At 37.8% G+C, this 11191-nt stretch overlaps 1 pseudogene; it reads left to right on the forward strand.

The window, feature by feature from the left end:
- The first annotated feature begins 6330 nt into the window (after positions 1 to 6330).
- Positions 6331 to 10876, forward strand: LOC101017840 (annotated as a pseudogene).
- The last annotated feature ends 315 nt before the right edge of the window (positions 10877 to 11191 follow it).

An 11191-nucleotide genomic window follows, 5' to 3' on the forward strand; every position in this document is an offset into this window, starting at 1 on the left:
AGTGATATTTGTTGTATGTAAAGCATAACTCTATAAGCCTAATTTAAAAATAAATAAAATAAATCTCTTTGAAATCTTCACATTTAAATAGAATAGTCTCATCTGATGTTCTCCTTACATTTGGGAATAAAAAACAGAAACATTTAAAAAATGAGAGTGGGGCAGGAATTTGTTATCACAATCTAGTTCTGCCTTCCAAACATGGTACTCTAAGATAGAGACAAGCAACTGAGGTCAGAGATTCCAGTTTGAAGAAACTGAGAAAATAAAAAGAAGAAAGAGAGAGACAGAGAGAAGAAAGAGAGAGCAGAGGAGGATGGACGATCGGAACGGATCGCCAGTCGACGGACAGGTGCGAACCGGTGGGCCAGACGGGCCAAACCGTTGAACAGACGGACCGTATAAGTTAGCTGTTTAAATTCACAATATTATCACACATTTCCTCGTAATTCTTTACATTAAATCATTTAACCAACTCAGACACTTCAACTGGGTAAACTTCATTGTATGCTTTTTCATATCCTGTGATCCTAAGGGATGTCTTTATGCAGGAAATCTTTCTTATAGTTGATCTAAATACATATTAGATTATAGCCCCAATAAATCATATTTTTCAAATGCTAGATGCATTGTTTCTCTTATTTACTGCCAGTCTTGGATGAACTGTATTTTCTACAAATGAAATTTTGTGCAAACTGTCACTTCAGAGTCCAAAAGGATTTGTCTCTTTTAGAAACCAATTTCTGACCTCAAGATTACAGTTTATATTGCTTATATCCTTTTTTCCCCCTATAATACAGAAGGCATCTAGGGGCATGAGAGGATGTATTTTGTATATATTGCTCAAACCAATCATTTCGGGTTATCAGGTTCTCATGTACTGCATACTCTACTGCATCTGAGCTAAGAATTTGAAGAGATCAGCCAGTAATCTGATGGAAACTTTGAAAGAAGAGATAAGACAAAGAACATACTGCATACTGTATATGGAAAATATCGTTGGGCAAAAGAAAATTAGAAGTACAATAAGGTACAGATAGTGCTAGTACTTAGTTATGTCATTTTTACTTTTATACTCAACACCCCTGAAGATACTTTACCAACATAGTACCAACAGAAAAACAAAGACATGTATGATTATTTAGATGAATCCATAAGGCAATTACATATGTAGAAGCTACACACATAGTCTTGCCTAATAAACCTTATTTTACTCAGAGAAGTGCCTATGAGCCATAAACACTCCCTTTTTAGTTGGGCAGTTATCTCAGATAATTCCTTGTGAAGATTGAGAAAGTATTAGATTAACCTGTGTCACTAAACATAGACAGATTCTCTCTCCAAAAGCCTATGCTCTTATCCCAAGCATCAGAGTGGCTCTCGCCATTAGCCCCTTTCATTTCTGGCATTTCTTCCTCATACTAATGCTCACAGCTTCCAACCCCTGCCCCATACCTTCCAAACTTTACATTGCAGAAACAATACAGAAAACATGGTGATAAATCAGGAGTACTTTGCAGGGTAACTATGTTCTTCCTGCTAGAGGAAAAGCTGGAAAAAAAAATCTTTTTCTTTTCCCTCTTTATTTCTTCTAAAAAAAAAAAAAGAAAGAAAGAAAAACAAGATACATGTGCAGAATGTGCAGGTTTGTTACACAGGTATACGTGTGCCATGGTGGTTTGCTGCACTTATTGAATCATCCTCTGTGTTTCCTCCCCTCAACCCCTACCACCAACAGGCCCTGGTGTGTGTTGTTTCCCTCTCTGTGTCCATGTGTTCTCAATGTTCAATTCCCACTTATGCATGAGGACAGGCGGTGTTTGGTTTTCTGTTCCCATGTTATTTTGCTGAAGATAACGGCTTCCAGCTTCATCCATGTCCCTACAAAAGACATGATCTCATTCTATTTTATGGCTGCATAGTACTCCATCGTGTATAGGTACCACATTTTCTTTATACAGTCTATCATTGATGGGCATATTGGTTGGTTCCATGTCTTTGCTATTGTAAATAGTGCTGCAATAAACATATGTATGCATGTGCCTTTATAGTAGAATTATTTATATTCCTTTGGGTATAAAGCCAGTAATGGGATTGCTGGATCAAATGGCACTTCTGGTTCTAGATCCTTGAGGAATTGCTGTACTGTCTTCCACAATGGTTGAACTAATTTACAGTCCCATCAACAGTGTAAAAGTGTTCCTATTTCTCCACAGTGTCTCCAACATCTATTGTTTCCTGACTTGTTAATAATCACCAGTCTGACTGACATGAGATGGTATCTCATTGTGGTTTTGATTTGCATTTCTCTGATAATCAGTGATGTTGAGCTGTTTTTTCTGTGTTTGTTGACCACATAAATGTCTTCTTTTGAGAAGCGTCTGTTCATATCCTTCACCAACTTTATATTGGGGTTATTTGTCTTTTTCTTGTAAATATGTTTAAGTTCCTTGTAAATTCTGGAAATTAGCCCTTTGTCAGATGGGTAGAGAGCAAAAATTTTCTCCCCTTCTATAGGTTGCCTGTTCACTCTGACAATAGTTGCTTTGCTATGCAGAAGCTCTTTAATTAGATCCCATTTGTCAATTTTGGCTTTTGTTGCAATTGCTTTTGGTGTTTTAGGCACAAAATCTTTACCCATGCCTATGACCTGAATGGTATTGCCTAGGTTTTCTTCTAAGGTTTTTATGGTTTGGAGTTTTACATTTAAGTCTTTAATCCATCTTGAGTTAATTTTTGTATGAAGTGTAAGGAAGAGGTCCGTCCAGTTTTAGTTTTCTGCATATGGCTAGCCAGTTTTCCCAGCAGCATTTACAAATAGGAGATCCTTTCCCCATTGTTTGTTTTCATCAGGTTCATCAAAGATCAGATGGTTGTAGATGTGTGCTGTTATTTCTGAGGTCTCTGTTCTGTTTCACTGGTCTATATATCTGTTTTGGTACCAGTACCATGCTGTTTTGGTTACTGTAGCCTTGTATTATAGCTTGAAGTCAGGTAGCATCATGCCTCTAGCTTTATTCTTTTATTCTTTTTGCTTAGGATTGTCTTGGCTATGTGGGATCCTGTTTGATTCCATATGAAATTTAAAATCATTTTTTCTAATTCTGTGAAGAATGTCAATGGCAGTTTGATGGGAGTAACATTGAATCTATAAATTACTTTGGGCAGAATGGACATTTTCACGATATTGATTCTTCCTATTCATGAGGATGGAGTGATTTTCCATTTGTTTGGGTCCTCTCTTATTTCGTTGAGCATAGTTGGTAGTTCTCCTTGAAGAGGTTCCTCATATCCCTTGTTTGGAGGGCTCATGGCAGGGATAGTAGTAGAGCAATCTCCAGGTCGAATAGTAGAAAAGTGATGGCGACCAGGAAAAATTTTATTGAGAACGGGATACGAGCGGGGTTTAGGGGATCAAATCCACACTCGTAAAGTATATTTTGGTATTTTATTCTCTTTGTAGCGATTGCAAATGGGAGTTCATTCATAATTTGACTCTCTGCCTGCCTATTGTTGGTGTAAAGGAATGTCTGTGACTTTTGCACATAGATTTTGTATCCTGAGACTTTCTTAAAGTTGCTTCTCAGTTCAAGAAGTTTTGGGGCTGAAAAAATTACTAATTTAAACACAAAAGAACATTTGACTAGATGTTAGAAGGCTTTGGTCCAAGACCTCACTCTGTTCCAGACTGGTTAAGGAACTTGAAGCCAGTCATGCAACCCGAATGAATACTTTTTACTTAAAAATGTAGGAGTTATACTAAATGATTACTAGCATCTTTTTAGCTCAAACATTCTAATATTCTAATGTTTTATATTATCAAATTATGAAAATTGTGGAATTTTAGAAGATATTTTCTCCAAATGTGTTATTTGCTGAAATCACACATGAGCCATGTTACCCTAATGTAATCCCTAGTATTCATAAAATGAAAAGCATTTGCCTTGCCTGTGTTACTACTTTCCCAGCATCTTCATTACAGCATGGCCGAAAGTATGCCCATTACTCAGCAAGCAGTAATGATATGGAGCCCATTTGGTTAATAATTCAGTTCTGGAAATCCCACCTACAGTCATTTCCTTCTGCTCTGAATCCTTTTGAAGATCAGTCTGGCACTTTGAATTTTAATTTTCTATGATTATAAGTTTTTCTTAAGTAGAGACGATTCACACAAAAAAAGAGAAAAACTTATTCCTTTTGAAATAACGTAATCTACAATGTTCAGTATTCAAAAATGGCTTATTAGCAAATAATTTCAAAACATTATTTGAAAGTTTAAAACAGTAGTTTACCGTCTTCATGTGTGAGACAGTGGGGAATTGCACATCCAAAAAAGCAATTATCCTTGATGACTCAGAAACATGACACAGGCTGACTCTAAATACGGAGCCTAGAAGATGGTATAACAATTCACCAGATATCATGAACTGCTGGAAGCCATGAGGCTAAATGGGATTACCTGCCTCATCTCACATCGTCTTTTTCAGCGTGGCATCAATGTACTAGGAGTCTTTCATCCCAGATCATACAGGTCACCCATATAATATTTTATTACCATTCCTGGTCAAAAAGGAATAAAAAAAGAGTTGGGGATCAATATATCCCACTTTCTCCTTCTCTGCTAACCATATCCGCCTCTGGTAATAACCATCCTACTCTATACATATATGAGTTAAACCTTTTTAGAATCCACGTGTAGGTGAAATCATGTGGCATTCGTCTTTCTGTGACTGGCTTATTTCACTTAATATATGTCCTCCAGGTTAATCCATGTTGTCACAAATGGCAGGATTTTCTTCTTTTTTATGACTGAGTAGTATTCCATTGTATACATATATACCATGTTTTCTTTATTCATTCATACATTGTTGGACAATTATGTTGATTCAATATCTTGGCTATTATGGGTACTACCATAGTAAACATTGGAGTGCAGATATCTCTTTGACATACTGATTTTATTCCCTTTGGATATATACCCAGTTAGATAGAAGAAATAAGTTCAAGAGATCTATTTAGAGTGTGGTGACTACAGTCATCATATATCATTAATATATGATGATATTTTGTATTCTTGAAAAGTGCAGAAAGAGTGGATATTAAGTGCTCTCACCACAGAAATGAAAACTCTGTGAGGTAATGTATTTGCTAATTAGCTAGATTTAACTGTTCCACTACACACACATACACATTTCAAAACATCATGTTGTACATAACAAATACAATTTTTTCTGTCAATTAAAAACATAAATTTAAAAACAGTTGATGAGCAATTGAGCAGCAAGAAAACTAGTAGAACTTAGTCATTGCAGTGTCATAAATATAACTTCCATGTCTTCCAGCAAAGGAGACAATAGGATGATAGTTGGGCAATCAGAGTATAAATAGGGACCACTAGGCTGTTCAGCTCAAATGGATGACTGAGACAAAAATCTACCGAAGGCAATGGCATTCTGCAATTTCCTTGAGCTAGGATTATGCTCTGTGTGAATCTGAAAAGATGATAAGTTCAATATATAAAAAAGCCAAATAGCATTGTGAAAAATATAAAACTTTTATTTCACAAACTCTAAAAATATGTCATGAAACACAAGATTCTTTTAAGCTATCAAAAATGATTCAGAAATAAATCATTTAGGCAAGAGAAGTAAGATTACTGAGTTTAATATAGCTATCAGTAAATTGTTTTTTTATTATCTCAACACTAAATTCTGTGTGACATAAACTTACAGTGAATGAAAATATATCAAATGTACAATCAAATGAAAATGCTATAGCTTCACAGAATATTATTGTTGATATACATATCTTTTCCATTCTGCATTCCAATCAGCTGGAATTATTTTTAAGGAAATAATTTATTTCAGTGAATGGGTCTCTTACAAGTTTAAATCTCAGTGTTGGGCTGAAGATATTAGTTCCTGGGCATCAGTTTTTTAAATTAACGTATAGCCTACCAATGAGGCCAGGTTAACACTAATACCACTCATCTTCCATTAATGGTTTCCCTATCCACAGCATTACCAAGATCCACCTTTGAGTGAAAAGATATTATTTCCCAATCTCCTTCCAGCCCTCTTTGTCTAAAGTAAGCAACGAGTTACTTTACACATTTTTTTTTTTTTTTTTTTTTTTTTTTTTTTTTTTTTTTTTTTTGAGACAGAGTCTGGCTCTGTCTCCCAGGCTGGAATGCAGTGGCAAGATCTCGGCTCAATGCAAGCTCCGCCTCCTGGGTTTATGCCATTCTCCTGCTTCAATCTCCTGAGTAGCTGGAATTACAGGTGCCCACAACCATGCTCAGCTAATTTTTTTGTATTTTTAGTAGAGACGGGGTTTCACAGTGTTAGCCAAGATGGTCTGGATCTCCTGACCTCGTGATCTGCCTGCCTGGGCCTTCCAAAGTACTGGGATTACAGGCGTGAGTCGCCACGTCCAACTATTGATTTACACTTTTAAAGATGTTTCTTAAAGTTCCAAAGGCACAAAAAAAAAAAAAAAAGCAGAAAATAAAAATAAGCAATAAGTAAAGTAAGTGTTGTAACCAATCTTTAAAATCCTAGTGATAATGATCCCTGTATTCCACATGAATGAGAATGAAGCATGGTGGACTCTTGAAGTTTTTTACCATCTTCTTGACCATTTACTTATTTCCTTTATAGATGTTGCTGCTCAGATGTTAACCAATCAAGACTGAAAATGGCTCCAGTTCAAGGCACTGACTCAACTCAAAGAGTTCTTCTAGTCTTTCCCCTTAGTCTTCCTTTTTTGTTTCAGTCCAAGGAAACCTCCTCTGGCCTGGGCTGTGCTGCATGTTTATTACACAAGCTCTTTGCCACCCTTAGCTCCTGCTTCATTTCTTGAGTTATTGAGGGAAAAGACAATAGTTCCTCAAGAGTCAAGTAGCCAACTAAGTTTTCTACCTTGATTTTGAAGTTCCCTCCTCTGTCCTTTCTGACAATCAGTGGGATCCTGGAAATCCTAGCTCTTCCCCTGGTCCAGTGTATTCCACCCCCATTCAGTTTACTTGAGTCACTAGCCAGTTATTAAGATAGCATATTTTCCTATTTAACATTTGTTTATTTAGCAAATACAGTGCTTATTGAGCTGTTTGTGTGCCAGGTACTATGCTAGGCATAGAGCACACTATAGTGAATAAAAAGATATCGTGCCTGTCATGGTGGAGACTAATATGAAAAAAAAATTTAATAATATTACAAAATTAGTATAATGACAGATAAAAAATTCCTATGAGAGAGATTATAAGGGATCTACTTTAAATTGAATGATTATGGGAAGCCTACCTGAAAAGATAAGGTTCTAAGTGAAATATTAAGGATGAGAGTGGGGAATGAAAGCATTAGCAACAGTGATGATCTGAGATAGTCCTAAACTATATCAGGTTAGCCTCATATAGATGCTCAGGATATGCAGTAGCACTAGTTGCTGGGGTCTACACTGAGATCTTGACATAGTTTATTCTGTATAGAAGTCCTGTTATGTTGTATTGGGTCCTAACCTCTACTCTAAGTTAGAGTCTGGGTCTATCTCCTATATAGACTTTGCCTAATGCCTTTATCCATGATATCAGGCTCCCATAGACCTTTCAAAATACTGGTCTGTTACTCTACTTCTCTCTAATCCCAAGTTTACGCCTCCAGTACACCTTCTACTAAGCTTTGTTTCTAAACAGTGAAGAACTTCTAGGCTTCAGTGCATTTTCATAGAAGAAGTTTTCAAGCCCTTCTTGCTCAGATTGACAGCTCTGTCCACTCCTCCATGCCCTTTCAGAAGGCCATCTCCACTCTCAGCCAAATATCAGAAATCTCTTGGCAATAACTTATCACCACAGAATGATAGGAGAAAAAGTATTATTTTACTAAGTATAAGCAATACCTTAAAAAACAAAATATTTGTTGGAGAAAATTGTATATTATCTTTTTAAAAGTTAGTTTTCATTACTCCTTTAGAGAAAGTCTCTTAATGCCGTGTGCTTGTAACATACTAAGAGAGTTTAAAGGACAGCAGCCACATCTCAGAAACAATAATCTAAGGACTCAGTTTTAAATACATGCAGAAATAATTATCGTCCTTTAAAATATAAAAGTCATAATAAAATTTCAAGTGTCAAAAAGAGAATTTCAGATTGATAGATAAGCTTAGAAAAAAACTAGAATGAGTACTTAGTATAATTAGAGTTGTTGGTCCAATTCGAAAATACAAAACAGTAAAAGATTTAAACAATAAATAGGCACGATGAGGTACTTTTCTAATTCTTGCTTGTTTGTGAAAACTTTAAAGACTATTTCAAATATATAGAATAGAAAATTTGAAATTAAAACAGTAACTAATAAAAGCATACTTATACATTTGTTCTAGAAGTAGAAGTGAATCTCATCTCTGGAACTACTGGCAGATTGCTTAAAAATCCTGTTAATGATGATGTCAATAAAGCTGCCATATTTACAGTTAGAAATGACACTTCTAAGCACAAAACTATACATTTTCACATTCATGTTTATGAGTATTAATTGTGCTATTTCCTCATGCCCTACACCATGATGAATATATTGGTGCTGTCAAAACACAGAGTAAAACCCCAAGGAACTTATTGATTAATTAGCTTTTCCAGATTATCTGGAAATGTAAATTTTGTTTCCAAAAGAGAATTAGATTTAGTGTGTTTGCTAAATCTCTTAAATTAGAGAAATATGATTTATAAAATATCTGCCATTGTATACATTTTTTAATTCTATTGTTGAAATGTTTATTTCCTACAAAATTGAACTAAGAATAGGTAGTTAAGTAGAATATTCATTTTTTGTTTTAAAAAAGGTTCTATCTCAACAAGACCATAGGTTATTTTAAGTGGATTAACAATGGAAAAGTAACACATTAGGAATGGGACAGGCATAACACTCTGATTGGTAGAGAAAAAAGATGATATTCTTGTCAAAACTGTAATTAGAAAATTTTCTAGACATGCTCAGCTAAGTGTATTAGTCCATTTTGATGCTGCTAATAAAGACATACCTGAGACTGGGAAGAAAAATAGGTTTAATGGATCGCCGAGACCACGTCCACCCCGAGAGCACAAAGCCACCTCCTCGCGGCTCTGCCAGGCATCCACACCCCCAGCTAACTCATCATGGATGATGATATCGCCCCGCTCCTCATCAACAACGGCTCTGGCATGTGCAAGGCTGGCTTTGCAGGTGACGATGCTCCTGGGCCATCTTCCCCTCTATCATAGGTAGCCCCAGACCCCAGGGCATGATGGTGGGCGTGGGTCAGAAGGACTCCTATGTGGGCGATGAGGCCCAGAGCAAGAGAAGCATCCTGACCCTGAAGTACTCGGTGCAGCACAGTATCAACTGGGACGACATGGAGAAGATCTGGCACCACACCTTCTACAACAAGCTGCCTATGGCTCCTGAGGACCACCCCATGCTGCTGACCTAGGCCCCACTGAACCCCAAGGCCAATCATGAGAAGATGACCCAGATCTTATTCGAGACCTTCAGCAACACCTCAGCCATATATGTGGCCATCCAGCCTGTGGTGCTGTCCCTGTATGCCTCTGACCTTACCGCTGGCATTGTGATGGACTCTGGTGATGGGGTCACCCACACTGCCCATCTATGAGTGGTATGCTCTCCCCCACGCCATCCTGCATCTGGACCTGGCTGGTCTGGACTTGACTGACTACTTCATGAAGATCCTCACCGAGCAGGAGCTACAGCTTCACCACCACGGCCGAGCAGGAAATCATGCATGACATCAAGGAGAAGTTGTGCACATCACCCTGGACTTCAAGCAGGAGATGGCCACGGTGGCCTCCAGCTCCTCCCTGGAGAAGAGCTACGAGCTGCCTGAACTTCCAATGGCCAGGTCATCACCGTCAGCAACGAAGGGTTCCATACTCCCCAGGCATTCTTCCACCCTTCCTTCCTGGGCATGGAATCCTGTGGCATCCTACTGTCAATTCCATCATGAAGTGTGACATGGACATCCACAAAGAGCTCCATGCCAACACAGGGCTGTCTGATGGCACCACCATGTACCCTGGTGTGGCAAGATGGGGTGCAGAAGGAGATCATCGCCCTGGCGCCATTGCTCCTCTGGAGAGTTAGTACTCCATGTTGATCAGTGACTCCATCCTGGCCTCACTTTCCACTTTCCAGCTTCCAGCAGATGTGGATCAGCAAGGAATGCCCGACCCCTTCTTCATCCGCAGAAAATGCTTCTAGGCCGATTATAACTTAGTTGCATTACACCCTTTCTTGAAAAAAAATAACTTGCGCAGAAAACAAGATGAGATTGCATGACTTTCTTTGTTTTGTTTTTTTGTTTTGTTTTCTTTTTTTTTTTTTGGCTTGACTCAGGACTTAAAAACTGGAACAGTGAAGGTGACAGTAGTCGGCTAGAGGAAACATCCCCCAAAGTTCTGCAATGTGGCTGAGGACTTTGATTATACATTGTACTTTTTTGATAGTCATCCCAAATATCATGAAATGCATTGTTACAGGAAGTCTGTTGCCCTCTTAAAAGCCACCCCACTACTCTCTAAGGAGAATGGCCTAGTCCTTTCCCAAGCCTACAAAGGGGAGGTGATAGCATTGCTTTCATGTAAACTATGTAATGCAAAAATTTTTTAATTTTCACCTTAATACCATTTTATTTTGTTTTATTTTGAGTGATCAGCCTTCATGGTCCCCCTCTTTTGTCCTCCAACTTGAGATGTATGAAGGTTTTTGATCTCCCTGGGAGTGGGTGGAGGCAGCCAGAGCTTACCTATACACTGACTTGAGACCAGTGAATAAAAGTGCACACCTAAAAAAAAAAAAAAAAAAAAGATAGAAAGAAAAATAAAAATAGGTTTAATGACAGGGGAGGCTTCACAATCAAGGCAGAAGGCAAAAGGCACTTCTTACATGGTTTTGGCAAGAACCAGAGAGAGAGAAAGAGAGAGAGAGAGAGAGAGAGAAGTGAAAGTGGAAACCCCTTATAAAACAATCAGATCTCATGAGACTTATTCACTACCACAAGAACAGTATGGGAGAAATTGCCCTCAAGATTTAATTATCTCCCACCAAGTCCCTCCCACAACACCTGGGAATTATGGGAGTACAATTCAAAATGAGATTTGGCTGGAGACACAGAGTCAGACCATATCATTAAGTAACTATCTCTT

This window comes from Papio anubis, chromosome 5 (assembly GCF_008728515.1).
Source record: "Papio anubis isolate 15944 chromosome 5, Panubis1.0, whole genome shotgun sequence".
NCBI classification, from domain to species: domain Eukaryota; kingdom Metazoa; phylum Chordata; class Mammalia; order Primates; family Cercopithecidae; genus Papio; species Papio anubis.